Below are 23,922 nucleotides of genomic sequence, written 5' to 3'. Positions count from 1 at the left end.
GGAGACTTTGACAGACAGGTGAGGGGAAAGGGGAATTCTGTGTGGGAGACAGTGACAGACAGGTGAGGGGAAAGGGGAATTCTGTGTGGGAGACGTTGACAGACAGGTGAGGGGAAAGGGGAATTCTGTGTGGGAGACGGTGACAGACAGGTGAGGGGAAAGGGGAATTCTGTGTGGGAGACGTTGACAGACAGGTGAGGGGAAAGGGGAATTCTGTGTGGGAGAGGTGACAGACAGGTGAGGGGAAAGGGGAATTCTGTGTGGGAGACGGTGACAGACAGGTGAGGGGAAAGGGGAATTCTGTGTGGGAGACATTGACAGACAGGTGAGGGGAAAGGGGAATTCTGTGTGGGAGACGGTGACAGACAGGTGAGGGGAAAGGGGAACTCTGTGTGGGAGACGGTGACAGACAGGTGAGGGGAAAGGGGAATTCTGTGTGGGAGACGTTGACAGACAGGTGAGGGGAAAGGGGAATTCTGTGTGGGAGACGGTGACAGACAGGTGAGGGGAAAGGGGAATTCTGTGTGGGAGACGGTGACAGACAGGTGAGGGGAAAGGGGAATTCTGTGTGGGAGACGGTGACAGACAGGTGAGGGGAAAGGGGAATTCTGTGTGGGAGACAGATGACAGACAGGTGAGGGGAAAGGGGAATTCTGTGTGGGAGACGTTGACAGACAGGTGAGGGGAAAGGGGAATTCTGTGTGGGAGACGGTGACAGACAGGTGAGGGGAAAGGGGAATTCTGTGTGGGAGACGGTGACAGACAGGTGAGGGGAAAGGGGAATTCTGTGTGGGAGACGGTGACAGACAGGTGAGGGGAAAGGGGAATTCTGTGTGGGAGACGGTGACAGACAGGTGAGGGGAAAGGGGAATTCTGTGTGGGAGACGGTGACAGACAGGTGAGGGGAAAGGGGAATTCTGTGTGGGAGACGGTGACAGACAGGTGAGGGGAAAGGGAATCTGTGTGGGAGAGGTGACAGACAGGTGAGGGGAAAGGGGAATTCTGTGTGGGAGACGTTGACAGACAGGTGAGGGAAAGGGGAATTCTGTGTGGGAGACGGTGACAGACAGGTGAGGGGAAAGGGAAACTCTGTGTGGGAGACGGTGACAGACAGGTGAGGGGAAAGGGGAATTCTGTGTGGGAGACGGTGACAGACAGGTGAGGGGAAAGGGGAATTCTGTGTGGGAGACGTGACAGACAGGTGAGGGGAAAGGGGAATTCTGTGTGGGAGAGGTGACAGACAGGTGAGGGGAAAGGGGAATTCTGTGTGGGAGACGGTGACAGACAGGTGAGGGGAAAGGGGAATTCTGTGTGGGAGACGGTGACAGACAGGTGAGGGGAAAGGGGAATTCTGTGTGGGAGACGTGACAGACAGGTGAGGGAAAGGGGAATTCTGTGTGGGAGACGGTGACAGACAGGTGAGGGGAAAGGGGAACTCTGTGTGGGAGACGGTGACAGACAGGTGAGGGGAAAGGGGAATTCTGTGTGGGAGACGGTGACAGCAGGTGAGGGGAAAGGGGAATTCTGTGTGGGAGAGTTGACAGACAGGTGAGGGGAAAGGGGAATTCTGTGTGGGAGATGACAGACAGGTGAGGGGAAAGGGGAATTCTGTGTGGGAAAGATCTGTGTGACAGACAGGTGAGGGGAAAGGGGAATTCTGTGTGGGAGACAGTGACAGACAGGTGAGGGAAAGGGGAATTCTGTGTGGGAGACTTTGACAGACAGGTGAGGGGAAAGGGGAATTCTGTGTGGGAGACTTGACAGACAGGTGGGGGAAAGGGGAATTCTGTGTGGGAGATGGTGACAGACAGGTGAGGGGAAAGGGGAATTCTGTGTGGGAGACAGACAGGTGAGGGGAAAGGGGAATTCTGTGTGGGAGACATTGACAGACAGGTGAGGGGAAAGGGGAATTCTGTGTGGGAGACGTTGACAGACAGGTGAGGGGAAAGGGGAATTCTGTGTGGGAGACGGTGACAGACAGGTGAGGGGAAAGGGGAATTCTGTGTGGGAGACGTTGACAGACAGGTGAGGGGAAAGGGGAATTCTGTGTGGGAGACGGTGACAGACAGGTGAGGGGAAAGGGGAATTCTGTGTGGGAGACGGTGACAGACAGGTGAGGGGAAAGGGGAATTCTGTGTGGGAGACATTGACAGACAGGTGAGGGGAAAGGGGAATTCTGTGTGGGAGACGTTGACAGACAGGTGAGGGGAAAGGGAAACTCTGTGTGGGAGACGGTGACAGACATGTGAGGGGAAAGGGGAATTCTGTGTGGGAGACGTTGACAGACAGGTGAGGGGAAAAGGGGAATTCTGTGTGGGAGACGGTGACAGACAGGTGAGGGGAAAGGGGAATTCTGTGTGGGAGACGGTGACAGACAGGTGAGGGGAAAGGGGAATTCTGTGTGGGAGACGTTGACAGACAGGTGAGGGGAAAGGGGAATTCTGTGTGGGAGACATTGACAGACAGGTGAGGGGAAAGGGAAAGTCTTGTGTGGGAGACGGTGACAGACAGGTGAGGGGAAAGGGGAATTCTGTGTGGGAGACGGTGACAGACAGGTGAGGGGAAAGGGAAACTCTGTGTGGGAGACGGTGACAGACAGGTGAGGGGAAAGGGGAATTCTGTGTGGGAGAAGGTGACAGTCAGGTGAGGGGAAAGGGGAATTCTGTGTGGGAGACGGCGACAGACAGGTGAGGGGAAAAGGGGAATTCTGTGTGGGAGACGGTGACAGACAGGTGAGGGGAAAGGGGAATTCTGTGTGGGAGACGGTGACAGACAGGTGAGGGGAAAGGGGAATTCTGTGTGGGAGACGTTGACAGACAGGTGAGGGGAAAGGGGAATTCTGTGTGGGAGACGGTGACAGACAGGTGAGGGGAAAGGGGAATTCTGTGTGGGAGACGGTGACAGACAGGTGAGGGGAAAGGGGAATTCTGTGTGGGAGACGGTGACAGACAGGTGAGGGGAAAGGGGAATTCTGTGTGGGAGACGTTGACAGACAGGTGAGGGGAAAGGGGAATTCTGTGTGGGAGTGGACAGGTGAGGGGAAAGGGGAATTCTGTGTGGGAGACGGTGACAGACAGGTGAGGGGAAAGGGGAATTCTGTGTGGGAGACGGTGACAGACAGGTGAGGGGAAAGGGGAATTCTGTGTGGGAGACGTGACAGACAGGTGAGGGGAAAGGGGAATTCTGTGTGGGAGACGGTGACAGACAGGTGAGGGGAAAGGGGAATTCTGTGTGGGAGACGGTGACAGACAGGTGAGGGGAAAGGGGAATTCTGTGTGGGAGACGGTGACAGACAGGTGAGGGGAAAGGGGAATTCTGTGTGGGAGACGGTGACAGACAGGTGAGGGGAAAGGGGAATTCTGTGTGGGAGACGTTGACAGACAGGTGAGGGAAAGGGGAATTCTGTGTGGGAGACGGTGACAGACAGGTGAGGGGAAAGGGGAATTCTGTGTGGGAGACGGTGACAGACAGGTGAGGGGAAAGGGGAATTCTGTGTGGGAGACGGTGACAGACAGGTGAGGGGAAAGGGGAATTCTGTGTGGGAGACGTTGACAGACAGGTGAGGGGAAAGGGGAATTCTGTGTGGGAGACTTGACAGACAGGTGAGGGGAAAGGGGAATTCTGTGTGGGAGACGTGACAGACAGGTGAGGGGAAAGGGAAACTCTGTGTGGGAGACGGTGACAGACAGGTGAGGGGAAAGGGGAATTCTGTGTGGGAGACGTTGACAGACAGGTGAGGGAAAGGGGAATTCTGTGTGGGAGACGGTGACAGACAGGTGAGGGGAAAGGGGAATTCTGTGTGGGAGACGGTGACAGACAGGTGAGGGGAAAGGGGAATTCTGTGTGGGAGACGGTGACAGACAGGTGAGGGGAAAGGGGAATTCTGTGTGGGAGACGTTGACAGACAGGTGAGGGGAAAGGGGAATTCTGTGTGGGAGACGGTGACAGACAGGTGAGGGGAAAGGGGAATTCTGTGTGGGAGACGGTGACAGACAGGTGAGGGGAAAGGGGAATTCTGTGTGGGAGACGGTGACAGACAGGTGAGGGGAAAGGGGAATTCTGTGTGGGAGACGGTGACAGACAGGTGAGGGGAAAGGGGAATTCTGTGTGGGAGACGGTGACAGACAGGTGAGGGGAAAGGGGAATTCTGTGTGGGAGACGGTGACAGACAGGTGAGGGGAAAGGGGAATTCTGTGTGGGAGACGGTGACAGACAGGTGAGGGGAAAGGGGAATTCTGTGTGGGAGACGGTGACAGACAGGTGAGGGAAAGGGGAAAGGGGAAATTCTGTGTGGGAGACGTTGACAGACAGGTGAGGGGAAAGGGGAATTCTGTGTGGGAGACGGTGACAGACAGGTGAGGGGAAAGGGGAATTCTGTGTGGGACAGACAGGTGAGGGGAAAGGGGAATTCTGTGTGGGAGACTGACAGACAGGTGAGGGGAAAGGGGAATTCTGTGTGGGAGACGTGACAGACAGGTGAGGGGAAAGGGGAATTCTGTGTGGGAGACGGTGACAGACAGGTGAGGGGAAAGGGGAATTCTGTGTGGGAGACGGTGACAGACAGGTGAGGGGAAAGGGGAATTCTGTGTGGGAGACGGTGACAGACAGGTGAGGGGAAAGGGGAATTCTGTGTGGGAGACGTTGACAGACAGGTGAGGGGAAAGGGGAATTCTGTGTGGGAGACGGTGACAGACAGGTGAGGGGAAAGGGGAATTCTGTGTGGGAGACGTTGACAGACAGGTGAGGGGAAAGGGGAATTCTGTGTGGGAGACGGTGACAGACAGGTGAGGGGAAAGGGGAATTCTGTGTGGGAGACGTTGACAGACAGGTGAGGGGAAAGGGGAATTCTGTGTGGGAGACGGTGACAGACAGGTGAGGGGAAAGGGGAATTCTGTGTGGGAGACGTTGACAGACAGGTGAGGGGAAAGGGGAATTCTGTGTGGGAGACGGTGACAGACAGGTGAGGGGAAAGGGGAATTCTGTGTGGGAGACGTTGACAGACAGGTGAGGGGAAAGGGGAATTCTGTGTGGGAGACGGTGACAGACAGGTGAGGGGAAAGGGGAATTCTGTGTGGGAGACGGTGACAGACAGGTGAGGGGAAAGGGGAATTCTGTGTGGGAGACGTTGACAGACAGGTGAGGGGAAAGGGGAATTCTGTGTGGGAGACGGTGACAGACAGGTGAGGGGAAAGGGGAATTCTGTGTGGGAGACGGTGACAGACAGGTGAGGGGAAAGGGGAATTCTGTGTGGGAGACGGTGACAGACAGGTGAGGGGAAAGGGGAATTCTGTGTGGGAGACGGTGACAGACAGGTGAGGGGAAAGGGGAATTCTGTGTGGGAGACGGTGACAGACAGGTGAGGGGAAAGGGGAATTCTGTGTGGGAGACGGTGACAGACAGGTGAGGGGAAAGGGGAATTCTGTGTGGGAGACGGTGACAGACAGGTGAGGGGAAAGGGGAATTCTGTGTGGGAGACGGTGACAGACAGGTGAGGGGAAAGGGGAATTCTGTGTGGGAGACGGTGACAGACAGGTGAGGGGAAAGGGGAATTCTGTGTGGGAGACGGTGACAGACAGGTGAGGGGAAAGGGGAATTCTGTGTGGGAGACGGTGACAGACAGGTGAGGGGAAAGGGGAATTCTGTGTGGGAGACGGTGACAGACAGGTGAGGGGAAAGGGGAATTCTGTGTGGGAGACGTTGACAGACAGGTGAGGGGAAAGGGGAATTCTGTGTGGGAGACGGTGACAGACAGGTGAGGGGAAAGGGGAATTCTGTGTGGGAGACGGTGACAGACAGGTGAGGGGAAAGGGGAATTCTGTGTGGGAGACGGTGACAGACAGGTGAGGGGAAAGGGGAATTCTGTGTGGGAGACGGTGACAGACAGGTGAGGGGAAAGGGGAATTCTGTGTGGGAGACGGTGACAGACAGGTGAGGGGAAAGGGGAATTCTGTGTGGGAGAGTGACAGACAGGTGAGGGGAAAGGGGAATTCTGTGTGGGAGACGGTGACAGACAGGTGAGGGGAAAGGGGAATTCTGTGTGGGAGACGGTGACAGACAGGTGAGGGGAAAGGGGAATTCTGTGTGGGAGACGGTGACAGACAGGTGAGGGGAAAGGGGAATTCTGTGTGGGAGACGGTGACAGACAGGTGAGGGGAAAGGGGAATTCTGTGTGGGAGACGTTGACAGACAGGTGAGGGGAAAGGGGAATTCTGTGTGGGAGACGGTGACAGACAGGTGAGGGGAAAGGGGAATTCTGTGTGGGAGACGTTGACAGACAGGTGAGGGGAAAGGGGAATTCTGTGTGGGAGACGGTGACAGACAGGTGAGGGGAAAGGGGAATTCTGTGTGGGAGACAGACAGGTGAGGGGAAAGGGGAATTCTGTGTGGGAGACATTGACAGACAGGTGAGGGGAAAGGGGAATTCTGTGTGGGAGACGTTGACAGACAGGTGAGGGGAAAGGGGAATTCTGTGTGGGAGACGGTGACAGACAGGTGAGGGGAAAGGGGAATTCTGTGTGGGAGACGTTGACAGACAGGTGAGGGGAAAGGGGAATTCTGTGTGGGAGACGGTGACAGACAGGTGAGGGGAAAGGGGAATTCTGTGTGGGAGACGTTGACAGACAGGTGAGGGGAAAGGGGAATTCTGTGTGGGAGACGGTGACAGACAGGTGAGGGGAAAGGGGAATTCTGTGTGGGAGACGTTGACAGACAGGTGAGGGGAAAGGGGAATTCTGTGTGGGAGATGGTGACAGACAGGTGAGGGGAAAGGGGAATTCTGTGTGGGAGACGGTGACAGACAGGTGAGGGGAAAGGGGAATTCTGTGTGGGAGACATTGACAGACAGGTGAGGGGAAAGGGGAACTCTGTGTGGGAGACGGTGACAGACAGGTGAGGGGAAAGGGGAATTCTGTGTGGGAGACGTTGACAGACAGGTGAGGGAAAAGGGGAATTCTGTGTGGGAGACGGTGACAGACAGGTGAGGGGAAAGGGGAATTCTGTGTGGGAGACGGTGACAGACAGGTGAGGGGAAAGGGGAATTCTGTGTGGGAGACGTTGACAGACAGGTGAGGGGAAAGGGGAATTCTGTGTGGGAGACATTGACAGACAGGTGAGGGGAAAGGGAAACTGTGTGGGAGACGGTGACAGACAGGTGAGGGGAAAGGGGAATTCTGTGTGGGAGACGGTGACAGACAGGTGAGGGGAAAGGGGAATTCTGTGTGGGAGACGGTGACAGACAGGTGAGGGGAAAGGGGAATTCTGTGTGGGAGACGGTGACAGACAGGTGAGGGGAAAGGGGAATTCTGTGTGGGAGACGGTGACAGACAGGTGAGGGGAAAAGGGGAATTCTGTGTGGGAGACGGTGACAGACAGGTGAGGGGAAAGGGGAATTCTGTGTGGGAGACGGTGACAGACAGGTGAGGGGAAAGGGGAATTCTGTGTGGGAGACGTGACAGACAGGTGAGGGGAAAGGGGAATTCTGTGTGGGAGACGGTGACAGACAGGTGAGGGGAAAGGGGAATTCTGTGTGGGAGACGGTGACAGACAGGTGAGGGGAAAGGGGAATTCTGTGTGGGAGACGGTGACAGACAGGTGAGGGGAAAGGGGAATTCTGTGTGGGAGACGGTGACAGACAGGTGAGGGGAAAGGGGAATTCTGTGTGGGAGACGGTGACAGACAGGTGAGGGGAAAGGGGAATTCTGTGTGGGAGACGGTGACAGACAGGTGAGGGGAAAGGGGAATTCTGTGTGGGAGAGTGGACAGGTGAGGGGAAAGGGGAATTCTGTGTGGGAGACGGTGACAGACAGGTGAGGGGAAAGGGGAATTCTGTGTGGGAGACGTTGACAGACAGGTGAGGGGAAAGGGGAATTCTGTGTGGGAGACAGTGACAGTCAGGTGAGTGGAAAGGGGAATTCTGTGTGGGAGACGTTGACAGACAGGTGAGGGGAAAGGGGAATTCTGTGTGGGAGACGGTGACAGACAGGTGAGGGGAAAGGGGAATTCTGTGTGGGAGACGGTGACAGACAGGTGAGGGGAAAGGGGAATTCTGTGTGGGAGACGGTGACAGACAGGTGAGGGGAAAGGGGAATTCTGTGTGGGAGACGGTGACAGACAGGTGAGGGGAAAGGGGAATTCTGTGTGGGAGACGGTGACAGACAGGTGAGGGGAAAGGGGAATTCTGTGTGGGAGACGTTGACAGACAGGTGAGGGGAAAGGGAAAGGTGACAGACAGGTGAGGGGAAAGGGGAATTCTGTGTGGGAGACGGTGACAGACAGGTGAGGGGAAAGGGGAATTCTGTGTGGGAGACGGTGACAGACAGGTGAGGGGAAAGGGGAATTCTGTGTGGGAGACGTTGACAGACAGGTGAGGGGAAAGGGGAATTCTGTGTGGGAGACGGTGACAGACAGGTGAGGGGAAAGGGGAATTCTGTGTGGGAGACGGTGACAGACAGGTGAGGGGAAAGGGGAATTCTGTGTGGGAGACGTTGACAGACAGGTGAGGGGAAAGGGGAATTCTGTGTGGGAGACGGTGACAGACAGGTGAGGGGAAAGGGGAATTCTGTGTGGGAGACGGTGACAGACAGGTGAGGGGAAAGGGGAATTCTGTGTGGGAGACGGTGACAGACAGGTGAGGGGAAAGGGGAATTCTGTGTGGGAGACGGTGACAGACAGGTGAGGGGAAAGGGGAATTCTGTGTGGGAGACGGTGACAGACAGGTGAGGGGAAAGGGGAATTCTGTGTGGGAGACGGTGACAGACAGGTGAGGGGAAAGGGGAATTCTGTGTGGGAGACGGTGACAGACAGGTGAGGGGAAAGGGGAATTCTGTGTGGGAGACGGTGACAGACAGGTGAGGGGAAAGGGGAATTCTGTGTGGGAGACGGTGACAGACAGGTGAGGGGAAAGGGGAATTCTGTGTGGGAGACGGTGACAGACAGGTGAGGGGAAAGGGGAATTCTGTGTGGGAGAGTGACAGACAGGTGAGGGGAAAGGGGAATTCTGTGTGGGAGACGGTGACAGACAGGTGAGGGGAAAGGGGAATTCTGTGTGGGAGACGTTGACAGACAGGTGAGGGGAAAGGGAAACTCTGTGTGGGAGACGGTGACAGACAGGTGAGGGGAAAGGGGAATTCTGTGTGGGAGACGTTGACAGACAGGTGAGGGAAAAGGGGAATTCTGTGTGGGAGACGGTGACAGACAGGTGAGGGGAAAGGGGAATTCTGTGTGGGAGACGGTGACAGACAGGTGAGGGGAAAGGGGAATTCTGTGTGGGAGACGTTGACAGACAGGTGAGGGGAAAGGGGAATTCTGTGTGGGAGACATTGACAGACAGGTGAGGGGAAAGGGAATTCTGTGTGGGAGACGGTGACAGACAGGTGAGGGGAAAGGGGAATTCTGTGTGGGAGACGGTGACAGACAGGTGAGGGGAAAGGGAAACTCTGTGTGGGAGACGGTGACAGACAGGTGAGGGGAAAGGGGAATTCTGTGTGGGAGAAGGTGACAGTCAGGTGAGGGGAAAGGGGAATTCTGTGTGGGAGACGGGACAGACAGGTGAGGGGAAAGGGGAATTCTGTGTGGGAGACGGTGACAGACAGGTGAGGGGAAAGGGGAATTCTGTGTGGGAGACGGTGACAGACAGGTGAGGGAAAGGGGAATTCTGTGTGGGAGACAGACAGGTGAGGGAAAGGGGAATTCTGTGTGGGAGACGGTGACAGACAGGTGAGGGGAAAGGGGAATTCTGTGTGGGAGACGGTGACAGACAGGTGAGGGGAAAGGGTCTGTGTGGGAGACGGTGACAGACAGGTGAGGGGAAAGGGGAATTCTGTGTGGGAGACGGTGACAGACAGGTGAGGGGAAAGGGGAATTCTGTGTGGGAGACGGTGACAGACAGGTGAGGGGAAAGGGGAATTCTGTGTGGGAGACGGTGACAGACAGGTGAGGGGAAAGGGGAATTCTGTGTGGGAGACGTTGACAGACAGGTGAGGGGAAAGGGGAATTCTGTGTGGGAGACGGTGACAGACAGGTGAGGGGAAAGGGGAATTCTGTGTGGGAGACGGTGACAGACAGGTGAGGGGAAAGGGGAATTCTGTGTGGGAGAGGTGACAGACAGGTGAGGGGAAAGGGGAATTCTGTGTGGGAGACAGACAGGTGAGGGGAAAGGGGAATTCTGTGTGGGAGACATTGACAGACAGGTGAGGGGAAAGGGGAATTCTGTGTGGGAGACGTTGACAGACAGGTGAGGGGAAAGGGAAACTCTGTGTGGGAGACGGTGACAGACAGGTGAGGGGAAAGGGGAATTCTGTGTGGGAGACGGTGACAGACAGGTGAGGGGAAAGGGGAATTCTGTGTGGGAGACGGTGACAGACAGGTGAGGGGAAAGGGGAATTCTGTGTGGGAGACGGTGACAGACAGGTGAGGGGAAAGGGGAATTCTGTGTGGGAGACGTTGACAGACAGGTGAGGGGAAAGGGGAATTCTGTGTGGGAGACATTGACAGACAGGTGAGGGGAAAGGGAAACTGTGTGGGAGACGGTGACAGACAGGTGAGGGGAAAGGGGAATTCTGTGTGGGAGACGGTGACAGACAGGTGAGGGGAAAGGGAAATTCTGTGTGGGAGACGGTGACAGACAGGTGAGGGGAAAGGGGAATTCTGTGTGGGAGAAGGTGACAGACAGGTGAGGGGAAAGGGGAATTCTGTGTGGGAGACGGACAGACAGGTGAGGGAAAAGGGGAATTCTGTGTGGGAGACGGTGACAGACAGGTGAGGGGAAAGGGAAACTCTGTGTGGGAGACGGTGACAGACAGGTGAGGGGAAAGGGGAATTCTGTGTGGGAGACGTTGACAGACAGGTGAGGGGAATTCTGTGTGGGAAGGTGGAAGGTTCTGTGTGGGAGACGGTGACAGACAGGTGAGGGGAAAGGGGAATTCTGTGTGGGAGACGGTGACAGACAGGTGAGGGGAAAGGGGAATTCTGTGTGGGAGATGACAGACAGGTGAGGGAAAGGGAATCTGTGTGGGAGATGACAGACAGGTGAGGGGAAAGGGGAATTCTGTGTGTGACAGCAGGTGGGAGGGTTGTGTGGGAGACAGACAGGTGAGGGGAAAGGGGAATTCTGTGTGGGAGACGGTGACAGACAGGTGAGGGGAAAGGGGAATTCTGTGTGGGAGACGGTGACAGACAGGTGAGGGGAAAGGGGAATTCTGTGTGGGAGACGGTGACAGACAGGTGAGGGGAAAGGGGAATTCTGTGTGGGAGACGGTGACAGACAGGTGAGGGGAAAGGGGAATTCTGTGTGGGAGACGGTGACAGACAGGTGAGGGGAAAGGGGAATTCTGTGTGGGAGACGTGACAGACAGGTGAGGGGAAAGGGGAATTCTGTGTGTGGGAGACTGTGTGACAGACAGGTGAGGGGAAAGGGGAATTCTGTGTGGGAGACGTTGACAGACAGGTGAGGGGAAAGGGAAACTCTGTGTGGGAGACGGTGACAGACAGGTGAGGGGAAAGGGGACAGGTTGAGGGGAAAGGGGAATCTGTGTGGGAGACGGTGACAGACAGGTGAGGGGAAAGGGGAATTCTGTGTGGGAGACGGTGACAGACAGGTGAGGGGAAAGGGGAATTCTGTGTGGGAGACGGTGACAGACAGGTGAGGGGAAAGGGGAATTCTGTGTGGGAGACGTTGACAGACAGGTGAGGGGAAAGGGAAATCTGTGTGGGAGACGGTGACAGACAGGTGAGGGGAAAGGGGAATTCTGTGTGGGAGACGGTGACAGACAGGTGAGGGGAAAGGGGAATTCTGTGTGGGAGACGGTGACAGACAGGTGAGGGGAAAGGGGAATTCTGTGTGGGAGACAGACAGGTGAGGGGAAAGGGGAATTCTGTGTGGGAGACATTGACAGACAGGTGAGGGGAAAGGGGAATTCTGTGTGGGAGACGTTGACAGACAGGTGAGGGGAAAGGGAAACTCTGTGTGGGAGACGGTGACAGACAGTGAGGGGAAAGGGGAATTCTGTGTGGGAGACGTTGACAGACAGGTGAGGGGAAAGGGGAATTCTGTGTGGGAGACGGTGACAGACAGGTGAGGGGAAAGGGGAATTCTGTGTGGGAGACGGTGACAGACAGGTGAGGGGAAAGGGGAATTCTGTGTGGGAGACGTTGACAGACAGGTGAGGGGAAAGGGGAATTCTGTGTGGGAGACATTGACAGACAGGTGAGGGGAAAGGGGAATTCTGTGTGGGAGACGGTGACAGACAGGTGAGGGGAAAGGGGAATTCTGTGTGGGAGACGGTGACAGACAGGTGAGGGGAAAGGGGAATTCTGTGTGGGAGACGGTGACAGACAGGTGAGGGGAAAGGGGAATTCTGTGTGGGAGACGGTGACAGACAGGTGAGGGGAAAGGGGAATTCTGTGTGGGAGACGGTGACAGACAGGTGAGGGGAAAGGGGAATTCTGTGTGGGAGACGGTGACAGACAGGTGAGGGGAAAGGGGAATTCTGTGTGGGAGACGGTGACAGACAGGTGAGGGGAAAGGGGAATTCTGTGTGGGAGACGTTGACAGACAGGTGAGGGGAAAGGGGAATTCTGTGTGGGAGACGGTGACAGACAGGTGAGGGGAAAGGGGAATTCTGTGTGGGAGACGGTGACAGACAGGTGAGGGGAAAGGGGAATTCTGTGTGGGAGACGGTGACAGACAGGTGAGGGGAAAGGGGAATTCTGTGTGGGAGAGTTGACAGACAGGTGAGGGGAAAGGGGAATTCTGTGTGGGAGATGACAGACAGGTGAGGGGAAAGGGGAATTCTGTGTGGGAGACGGTGACAGACAGGTGAGGGGAAAGGGGAATTCTGTGTGGGAGACGGTGACAGACAGGTGAGGGGAAAGGGGAATTCTGTGTGGGAGACGGTGACAGACAGGTGAGGGGAAAGGGGAATTCTGTGTGGGAGACGGTGACAGACAGGTGAGGGGAAAGGGGAATTCTGTGTGGGAGACGGTGACAGACAGGTGAGGGGAAAGGGGAATTCTGTGTGGGAGACGGTGACAGACAGGTGAGGGGAAAGGGGAATTCTGTGTGGGAGACGGTGACAGACAGGTGAGGGGAAAGGGGAATTCTGTGTGGGAGACGTTGACAGACAGGTGAGGGAAAAGGGGAATTCTGTGTGGGAGACGGTGACAGACAGGTGAGGGGAAAGGGAAACTCTGTGTGGGAGACGGTGACAGACAGGTGAGGGGAAAGGGGAATTCTGTGTGGGAGACGTTGACAGACAGGTGAGGGGAAAGGGGAATTCTGTGTGGGAGACGGTGACAGACAGGTGAGGGGAAAGGGGAATCTGTGTGGGAGACGGTGACAGACAGGTGAGGGGAAAGGGGAATTCTGTGTGGGAGACGGTGACAGACAGGTGAGGGGAAAGGGGAATTCTGTGTGGGAGACGGTGACAGACAGGTGAGGGGAAAGGGGAATTCTGTGTGGGAGACGGTGACAGACAGGTGAGGGAAAGGGGAATTCTGTGTGGGAGACGGTGACAGACAGGTGAGGGGAAAGGGGAAACTCTGTGTGGGAGACGGTGACAGACAGGTGAGGGGAAAGGGGAATTCTGTGTGGGAGAACGTGACAGACAGGTGAGGGGAAAGGGGAATTCTGTGTGGGAGACGGTGACAGACAGGTGAGGGGAAAGGGGAATTCTGTGTGGGAGACGGTGACAGACAGGTGAGGGGAAAGGGGAATTCTGTGTGGGAGACGGTGACAGACAGGTGAGGGGAAAGGGGAATTCTGTGTGGGAAGGTGACAGACAGGTGAGGGGAAAGGGGAATTCTGTGTGGGAGACGGTGACAGACAGGTGAGGGGAAAGGGGAATTCTGTGTGGGAGACGTGACAGACAGGTGAGGGGAAAGGGGAATTCTGTGTGGGAGACGGTGACAGACAGGTGAGGGGAAAGGGGAATTCTGTGTGGGAACAGCAGGTGGGGGAAAGGGGAATTCTGTGTGGGAGTGACAGACAGGTGAGGGGAAAGGGGAATTCTGTGTGGGAGACGGTGACAGACAGGTGAGGGGAAAGGGGAATTCTGTGTGGGAGACAGACAGGTGAGGGGAAAGAATCTGTGTGGGAGACTGACAGACAGGTGAGGGGAAAGGGGAATTCTGTGTGGGAGGTGACAGACAGGTGAGGGGAAAGGGGAACTCTGTGTGGGAGACGGTGACAGACAGGTGAGGGGAAAGGGGAATTCTGTGTGGGAGACGTTGACAGACAGGTGAGGGGAAAGGGGAATTCTGTGTGGGAGACGTGACAGACAGGTGAGGGGAAAGGGGAATTCTGTGTGGGAGACGGTGACAGACAGGTGAGGGGAAAGGGGAATTCTGTGTGGGAGACGGTGACAGACAGGTGAGGGGAAAGGGGAATTCTGTGTGGGAGACATTGACAGACAGGTGAGGGGAAAGGGGAATTCTGTGTGGGAGACGGTGACAGACAGGTGAGGGGAAAGGGGAATTCTGTGTGGGAGACGGTGACAGACAGGTGAGGGGAAAGGGGAATTCTGTGTGGGAGACGGTGACAGACAGGTGAGGGGAAAGGGGAATTCTGTGTGGGAGAGGTGACAGACAGGTGAGGGGAAAGGGGAATTCTGTGTGGGAGACGGTGACAGACAGGTGAGGGGAAAGGGGAATTCTGTGTGGGAGACGGTGACAGACAGGTGAGGGGAAAGGGAAACTCTGTGTGGGAGACGGTGACAGACAGGTGAGGGGAAAGGGGAATTCTGTGTGGGAGACGTTGACAGACAGGTGAGGGGAAAGGGGAATTCTGTGTGGGAGACGTGACAGACAGGTGAGGGGAAAGAATCTGTGTGGGGACGGTGACAGACAGGTGAGGGGAAAGGGGAATTCTGTGTGGGAGACGGTGACAGACAGGTGAGGGGAAAGGGGAATTCTGTGTGGGAGACGTTGACAGACAGGTGAGGGGAAAGGGGAATTCTGTGTGGGAGGTGACAGACAGGTGAGGGGAAAGGGGAATTCTGTGTGGGAGACGGTGACAGACAGGTGAGGGGAAAGGGGAATTCTGTGTGGGAGACAGACAGGTGAGGGGAAAGGGGAATTCTGTGTGGGAGACTTGACAGACAGGTGAGGGGAAAGGGGAATTCTGTGTGGGAGACGGTGACAGACAGGTGAGGGGAAAGGGGAATTCTGTGTGGGAGACGGTGACAGACAGGTGAGGGGAAAGGGGAATTCTGTGTGGGAGAGACAGACAGGTGAGGGGAAAGGGGAATTCTGTGTGGGGACTTGACAGACAGGTGAGGGGAAAGGGGAATTCTGTGTGGGAGACGGTGACAGACAGGTGAGGGGAAAGGGGAATTCTGTGTGGGAGACGGTGACAGACAGGTGAGGGGAAAGGGGAATTCTGTGTGGGAGACGTTGACAGACAGGTGAGGGGAAAGGGGAATTCTGTGTGGGAGACGGTGACAGACAGGTGAGGGGAAAGGGGAATTCTGTGTGGGAGAGTGACAGACAGGTGAGGGGAAAGGGGAATTCTGTGTGGGAGACATTGACAGACAGGTGAGGGGAAAGGGGAATTCTGTGTGGGAGACGTTGACAGACAGGTGAGGGGAAAGGGAAACTCTGTGTGGGAGACGGTGACAGACAGGTGAGGGGAAAGGGGAATTCTGTGTGGGAGACGTTGACAGACAGGTGAGGGGAAAGGGGAATTCTGTGTGGGAGACGGTGACAGACAGGTGAGGGGAAAGGGGAATTCTGTGTGGGGACGTGACAGACAGGTGAGGGGAAAGGGGAATTCTGTGTGGGAGACTTGACAGACAGGTGAGGGGAAAGGGGAATTCTGTGTGGGAGACGTTGACAGACAGGTGAGGGGAAAGGGAATCTGTGTGGGAGACGGTGACAGACAGGTGAGGGGAAAGGGGAATTCTGTGTGGGAGACGTTGACAGACAGGTGAGGGGAAAGGGGAATTCTGTGTGGGAGACGGTGACAGACAGGTGAGGGGAAAGGGGAATTCTGTGTGGGAGACGGTGACAGACAGGTGAGGGGAAAGGGGAATTCTGTGTGGGAGACGTTGACAGACAGGTGAGGGGAAAGGGGAATTCTGTGTGGGAGACGGTGACAGACAGGTGAGGGGAAAGGGGAATTCTGTGTGGGAGACGGTGACAGACAGGTGAGGGGAAAGGGGAATTCTGTGTGGGAGACGGTGACAGACAGGTGAGGGGAAAGGGAATCTGTGTGGGAGACTGACAGACAGGTGAGGGGAAAGGGGAATTCTGTGTGGGAGACGGTGACAGACAGGTGAGGGGAAAGGGGAATTCTGTGTGGGGGACAGACAGGTGACAGACAGGTGAGGGGAAAGGGGAATTCTGTGTGGGAGACGGTGACAGACAGGTGAGGGGAAAGGGGAATTCTGTGTGGGAGAGACAGGTGAGGGAAAGGGACAGTGTGACGGGACAGACAAGAAAGGGGAATTCTGTGTGGGAGACGGTGACAGACAGGTGAGGGGAAAGGGGAATTCTGTGTGGGAGACGGTGACAGACAGGTGAGGGGAAAGGGGAATTCTGTGTGGGAGACGTGACAGACAGGTGAGGGGAAAGGGGAATGACAGACAGGTGAGGGGAAAGGGAATTCTGTGTGGGAGACGGTGACAGACAGGTGAGGGGAAAGGGGAATTCTGTGTGGGAGACTGACAGACAGGTGAGGGGAAAGGGGAATTCTGTGTGGGAGACGGTGACAGACAGGTGAGGGGAAAGGGGAATTCTGTGTGGGAGACGTTGACAGACAGGTGAGGGGAAAGGGGAATTCTGTGTGGGAGACGGTGACAGACAGGTGAGGGGAAAGGGGAATTCTGTGTGGGAGACGTTGACAGACAGGTGAGGGGAAAGGGGAATTCTGTGTGGGAGACGGTGACAGACAGGTGAGGGGAAAGGGGAATTCTGTGTGTGACAGACAGGTGAGGGGAAAGGGGAATTCTGTGTGGGAGACAGACAGGTGAGGGGAAAGGGGAATTCTGTGTGGGAGACATTGACAGACAGGTGAGGAGAAAGGGGAATTCTGTGTGGGAGACGGTGACAGACATGTGAGGGGAAAGGGGAATTCTGTGTGGGAGACGTTGACAGACAGGTGAGGGAAAAGGGGAATTCTGTGTGGGAGACGGTGACAGACAGGTGAGGGGAAAGGGGAATTCTGTGTGGGAGACGGTGACAGACAGGTGAGGGGAAAGGGGAATTCTGTGTGGGAGACGTTGACAGACAGGTGAGGGGAAAGGGGAATTCTGTGTGGGAGACATTGACAGACAGGTGAGGGGAAAGGGAAACTGTGTGGGAGACGGTGACAGACAGGTGAGGGGAAAGGGGAATTCTGTGTGGGAGACGGTGACAGACAGGTGAGGGGAAAGGGGAATTCTGTGTGGGAGACGGTGACAGACAGGTGAGGGGAAAGGGGAATTCTGTGTGGGAGAAGGTGACAGTCAGGTGAGGGGAAAGGGCAATTCTGTGTGGGAGACGGCGACAGACAGGTGAGGGAAAAGGGGAATTCTGTGTGGGAGACGGTGACAGACAGATGAGGGGAAAGGGAAACTCTGTGTGGGAGAAGGTGACAGACAGGTGAGGGGAAAGGGGAATTCTGTGTGGGAGACGTTGACAGACAGGTGAGGGGAAAGGGGAATTCTGTGTGGGAGACGGTGACAGACAGGTGAGGGGAAAGGGAAACTCTGTGTGGGAGACGGTGACAGACAGGTGAGGGGAAAGGGGAATTCTGTGTGGGAGAAGGTGACAGACAGGTGAGGGGAAAGGGGAATTCTGTGTGGGAGACGTTGACAGACAGGTGAGGGGAAAGGGGAATTCTGTGTGGGAGATGTTGACAGACAGGTGAGGGAAAAGGGGAATTCTGTGTGGGAGACGGTGACAGACAGGTGAGGGGAAAGGGAAACTCTGTGTGGGAGACGGTGACAGACAGGTGAGGGGAAAGGGGAATTCTGTGTGGGAGACGTTGACAGACAGGTGAGGGAAAGGGGAATTCTGTGTGGGAGACGGTGACAGACAGGTGAGGGGAAAGGGGAATTCTGTGTGGGAGACGGTGACAGACAGGTGAGGGGAAAGGGGAATTCTGTGTGGGAGACGGTTGACAGACAGGTGAGGGGAAAGGGGAATTCTGTGTGGGAGATGTTGACAGACAGGTGAGGGGAAAGGGGAATTCTGTGTGGGAGAGACAGGTGAGGGGAAAGGGGAATTCTGTGTGGGAGACGGTGACAGGTGAGGGGAAAGGGGAATTCTGTGTGGGAGACAGACAGGTGAGGGGAAAGGGGAATTATGTGTGGGAGACAGTGACAGTCAGGTGACGGGAAAGGGGAATTCTGTGTGGGAGACTTTGACAGACAGGTGAGGGGAAAGGGGAATTCTGTGTGGGAGACGGTGACAGACAGGTGAGGGGAAAGGGGAATTCTGTGTGGGAGACGTTGACAGACAGGTGAGGGGAAAGGGGAATTCTGTGTGGGAGACGGTGACAGACAGGTGAGTGGAAAGGGGAATTCTGTGTGGGAGACGTTGACAGACAGGTGCGGGGAAAGGGGAATTCTGTGTGGGAGATGGTGACAGACAGGTGAGGGGAAAGGGGAATTCTGTGTGGGAGACAGACAGGTGAGGGGAAAGGGGAATTCTGTGTGGGAGACATTGACAGACAGGTGAGGGGAAAGGGGAATTCTGTGTGGGAGACGTTGACAGACAGGTGAGGGGAAAGGGAAACTCTGTGTGGGAGACGGTGACAGACATGTGAGGGGAAAGGGGAATTCTGTGTGGGAGACGTTGACAGACAGGTGAGGGAAAAGGGGAATTCTGTGTGGGAGACGGTGACAGACAGGTGAGGGGAAAGGGGAATTCTGTGTGGGAGACGTTGACAGACAGGTGAGGGGAAAGGGGAATTCTGTGTGGGAGACGGTGACAGACAGGTGAGTGGAAAGGGGAATTCTGTGTGGGAGACGTTGACAGACAGGTGCGGGGAAAGGGGAATTCTGTGTGGGAGACGGTGACAGACAGGTGAGGGGAAAGGGGAATTCTGTGTGGGAGACGTTGACAGACAGGTGAGGGAAAAGGGGAATTCTGTGTGGGAGACGGTGACAGACAGGTGAGGGGAAAGGGGAATTCTGTGTGGGAGACGGTGACAGACAGGTGAGGGGAAAGGGGAATTCTGTGTGGGAGACGTTGACAGACAGGTGAGGGGAAAGGGGAATTCTGTGTGGGAGACATTGACAGACAGGTGAGGGGAAAGGGAAACTGTGTGGGAGACGGTGACAGACAGGTGAGGGGAAAGGGGAATTCTGTGTGGGAGACGGTGACAGACAGGTGAGGGGAAAGGGAAACTCTGTGTGGGAGACGGTGACAGACAGGTGAGGGGAAAGGGGAATTCTGTGTGGGAGAAGGTGACAGTCAGGTGAGGGGAAAGGGGAATTCTGTGATGGAGACGGCGACAGACAGGTGAGGGAAAAGGGGAATTCTGCGTGGGAGACGGTGACAGACAGGTGAGGGGAAAGGGAAACTGTGTGGGAGACGGTGACAGACAGGTGAGGGGAAAGGGGAATTCTGTGTGGGAGATGGACAGGTGAGGGGAAAGGGGAATTCTGTGTGGGAGACGGTGACAGACAGGTGAGGGGAAAGGGGAATTCTGTGTGGGAGACAGACAGGTGAGGGGAAAGGGGAATTCTGTGTGGGAGACAGTGACAGTCAGGTGACGGGAAAGGGGAATTCTGTGTGGGAGACTTTGACAGACAGGTGAGGGGAAAGGGGAATTCTGTGTGGGAGACGGTGACAGACAGGTGAGGGGAAAGGGGAATTCTGTGTGGAAGACGTTGACAGACAGGTGAGGGGAAAGGTGAATTCTGTGTGGGAGACGGTGACAGACAGGTGAGTGGAAAGGGGAATTCTGTGTGGGAGACGTTGACAGACAGGTGCGGGGAAAGGGGAATTCTGTGTGGGAGATGGTGACAGACAGGTGAGGGGAAAGGGGAATTCTGTGTGGGAGACAGACAGGTGAGGGGAAAGGGGAATTCTGTGTGGGAGACATTGACAGACAGGTGAGGGGAAAGGGGAATTCTGTGTGGGAGACGTTGACAGACAGGTGAGGGGAAAGGGAAACTCTGTGTGGGAGACGGTGACAGACAGGTGAGGGGAAAGGGGAATTCTGTGTGGGAGACGTTGACAGACAGGTGAGGGGAAAGGGAAAATCTGTGTGGGAGACGGTGACAGACAGGTGAGGGGAAAGGGGAAATCTGTGTGGGAGACGGTGACAGACAGGTGAGGGGAAAGGGGAATTCTGTGTGGGAGACGTTGACAGACAGGTGAGGGGAAAGGGGAATTCTGTGTGGGAGACATTGACAGACAGGTGAGGGGAAAGGGAAACTGTGTGGGAGATGGTGACAGACAGGTGAGGGGAAAGGGGAATTCTGTGTGGGAGACGGTGACAGACAGGTGAGGGGAAAGGGAAACTCTGTGTGGGAGACGGTGACAGACAGGTGAGGGGAAAGGGGAATTCTGTGTGGGAGACGTTGACAGACAGGTGAGGGGAAAGGGGAATTCTGTGTGGGAGACGGCGACAGACAGGTGAGGGAAAAGGGGAATTCTGTGTGGGAGACGGTGACAGACAGGTGAGGGGAAAGGGAAACTCTGTGTGGGAGACGGTGACAGACAGGTGAGGGGAAAGGGGAATTCTGTGTGGGAGACGTTGACAGACAGGTGAGGGAAAGGGGAATTCTGTGTGGGAGACGGTGACAGACAGGTGAGGGGAAAGGGAAACTCTGTGTGGGAGACGGTGACAGACAGGTGAGGGGAAAGGGGAATTCTGTGTGGGAGAAGGTGACAGACAGGTGAGGGGAAAGGGGAATTCTGTGTGGGAGACGTTGACAGACAGGTGAGGGGAAAGGGGAATTCTGTGTGGGAGATGTTGACAGACAGGTGAGGGAAAAGGGGAATTCTGTGTGGGAGACGGTGACAGACAGGTGAGGGGAAAGGGGAATTCTGTGTGGGAGACGGTGACAGACAGGTGAGGGGAAAGGGGAATTCTGTGTGGGAGACGGTGACAGACAGGTGAGGGGAAAGGGAAACTCTGTGTGGGAGACGGTGACAGACAGGTGAGGGGAAAGGGGAATTCTGTGTGGGAGACGGTGACAGACAGGTGAGGGGAAAGGGGAATTCTGTGTGGGAGACGGTGACAGACAGGTGAGGGAAAAGGGGAATTCTGTGTGGGAGACGGTGACAGACAGGTGAGGGAAAAGGGGAATTCTGTGTGGGAGACGGTGACAGACAGGTGAGGGGAAAGGGGAATTCTGTGTGGGAGACGTTGACAGACAGGTGAGGGGAAAGGGAAACTCTGTGTGGGAGACGGTGACAGACAGGTGAGGGGAAAGGGAAACTCTGTGTGGGAGACGGTGACAGACAGGTGAGGGGAAAGGGGAATTCTGTGTGGAGGTGGTGAGAACAGATAGGCGGGAAATCTTCCCGTCCGTGCAGGGTCACGTGAGCAGTCGGCGGCTATCTCGTCCCTGACCGCTGACATCAGACAGACATTTTCTGAAGAGTATTGACAGTGGCTGGGGTCACCCATCTTGTAAAGACACTGCCCAGGAGAAGGCAATGGTAAATCACTTCTGTAGAAAAAATCGCTCAGAACGATCGTGCTCATGGTCGCCCTCGCCAAACAACACACGCACGCAATGATACTGAAGGCAGCTGAGCACAAAACCCGCTGGCTGAGCACAGATTGCGAGAGCAGGAAGGCCACGATTACACAAGGTATCACACTGGTTGGGTGTGAGATGGTGTAGGAGCCACAGTCTGTCACTACTCATCAGAATCACGTTTAAAATCGGAAGGTTGATTTGCAGCAACAATACAATGCTAACTATAAATTACGATAAATAAAATAAATTGTGCAAAAGAGAGTAAATTAGTTAGTAAGAGTTCATAAATGTGATGGCAGAGCTGTTCCGAAAACGTCAAGTGTGGGTCGTCAGGCTCCTGGCGCTAATAATGAGGAGAATGCACGGTGAGGGTCCTGACGCCCACTTGGGGCATCGCCTTCTGAAGATGCCCTTGGCGGTGTACCGGCGGAGATTGCCAAGTGTCCGGAGGCTGGGAGAGGGGAAACGGAAAGGAGCAGAGACCGAGACCGGACTAAGGATTGGAGTTATTCGGCGGAGGACTGCGCTCGGCGGACTGGCAGTGAAGGGCGTGGGGTTCGCCGAGGGAGAGTGCAGCACTAGAGGCCAAAAAATCGGAGCAAGTGGTGCCCAGATTTCCGATATTCTCCGCAGGCTCGTCTCCTCTTGTCTTTTACAACCTTCCCAGTACCGCCACTTACCGCAGAGCTGCAGACACCTGCTTGCCGACCTTTGAAACTTGGCAGAGAGGGAACGGAGGTCTGGCGCAGCCTATGGACCGGAAGAGTTCTGCAGCCGGCCGACCTCGGAGGGCAGCCTGTTTATCGGAAGTGCTCTCTCACTGCTGGTAGAACTCCTCGATTCAGATCACTGGTTTGGTTACTTGCAAATCAGGGTCGTGCGTGGCCAGCTCCACCTAGATCGGGCTGGAGATAGCGAACTCCCACACACCTTAGTTTCAAGAACAGCTACTTCCCTTCAACTATTCATTGGGTTCTCAAACTAACCGCAAAACCCCAATCACTGCAGCTTCACATCACCATGGCCACGTTGGCCAGTTTGCCTAAAATAGACTTTGTTTGTTCAGTTCTTATTGTGTTCTTTCTTGTAAAATATGCGTATGTTCTTCTTGTGAATGCACAACAAATGTGAGGAAATATCCCAGTGTTAATAAATGTGGTTCCGGTGATGGATGCCACGAGTCTGTGGTGCCGCTGCAGTTAAGTTTTTCATTGTACAGCACCTCTGTGCATCGAACAATACAGTAAAACTCGACTTCGAATCCCCTGCTGCCGTTCTGCTTCCATAAATGAGACGGCAGCTCTTTAGACAGCCTCGCCGGCTTTGCCAGGCGTACTGAAGCAGCACACAAGATGCTGGAGGATTCGTTTATCACACGTACATCAAACCATACAGTGAAATGCGAGCTTTGCCAACACATGTTCTGAGGCAGCCTGCATGGGTCACAGCACATTCTGGTGCCAACTACAGCGTGCCCACAATGCTTGGCAGAACCACACAGAACACAGCATAATGGAGTAGAACAAATAACAAAACAACACATAAACATAATACAAAAAGTAACAACATCCTTCCTCCCCCTCTCCCACCTACACACAAGGACAATCCTTCAACTCCAGGACAGATCTCTGGTCTCCAGACTATGGCCATTGGCTTCAACTTCTGGACTTGCGATCAATTTTTGGGTTCTAAATCTTTGGTATTGACCCCTAGGCTATCCGATGACAGGACCCTGAACTCCAGGCGCACTGACCGAGGGATATGAACAGTTGACATTTTGGGTGGAGATCCTTGGTCTGGAGTGAAAGATGGAGGGGAGATGGCCAGTATTAAAGGTGGAGCAAGAACTGCTACATCTGCCCGGGTCAGGAGGGAACGATGGATGAAACAACACCTAATATTCTGCCCGATTAGTCGACAACCCTATTGCATGAACATCAAATTTCACAGCTCCTCCCCTTTCTTCCTCTTCCTGATCTTCCCTGTTCTTCCTACATTTACTCCAACCACCTATCTGCCCATCACTCCTCCCCCACTGGTCCCCTCTGCCCTCCCCACCTCTCCTTTTATTCCATCTTCTATCATATTCAAGTCCTTTGTCACTTCCACCAAGGCCTGAAAACCTACTCATTTCTGCACCATAGGCCCTGTTGCTGCGATACCAATCAAGATGACTTTGTTCTAGAGCTTCTTGAGAATTGTTAGAACCACACACAAGAAGACAGTGTTCGATCACATGACTAGTGTGGTTTGTAGGTGGTGGTGTCTCTAAGTTATCAGAAGG

The 23,922-nt window shown here is 55.1% G+C and overlaps 1 protein-coding gene across 1 annotated transcript in view; it reads right to left on the bottom strand.

The window, feature by feature from the left end:
* Positions 1-22,470, bottom strand: part of LOC134342414 (epoxide hydrolase 1-like) — a 77,289-nt gene extending 54,819 nt beyond the window's left edge. Inside the window, exon 1 of the mRNA XM_063040506.1 lies at positions 22,319-22,470. The gene's annotated coding sequence lies outside the window, so the exon portion shown is untranslated. The remainder of the gene's footprint in view (positions 1-22,318) is intronic.
* Between the last annotated feature and the right edge of the window lie 1,452 nt (positions 22,471-23,922).

This window comes from Mobula hypostoma, chromosome 2 (assembly GCF_963921235.1).
Source record: "Mobula hypostoma chromosome 2, sMobHyp1.1, whole genome shotgun sequence".
Classification (NCBI taxonomy): Eukaryota; Metazoa; Chordata; class Chondrichthyes; order Myliobatiformes; family Myliobatidae; genus Mobula; species Mobula hypostoma.
Note: the sequence above shows the minus strand (reverse complement) of the source record. Positions and strands in the feature narration are given on the sequence as shown.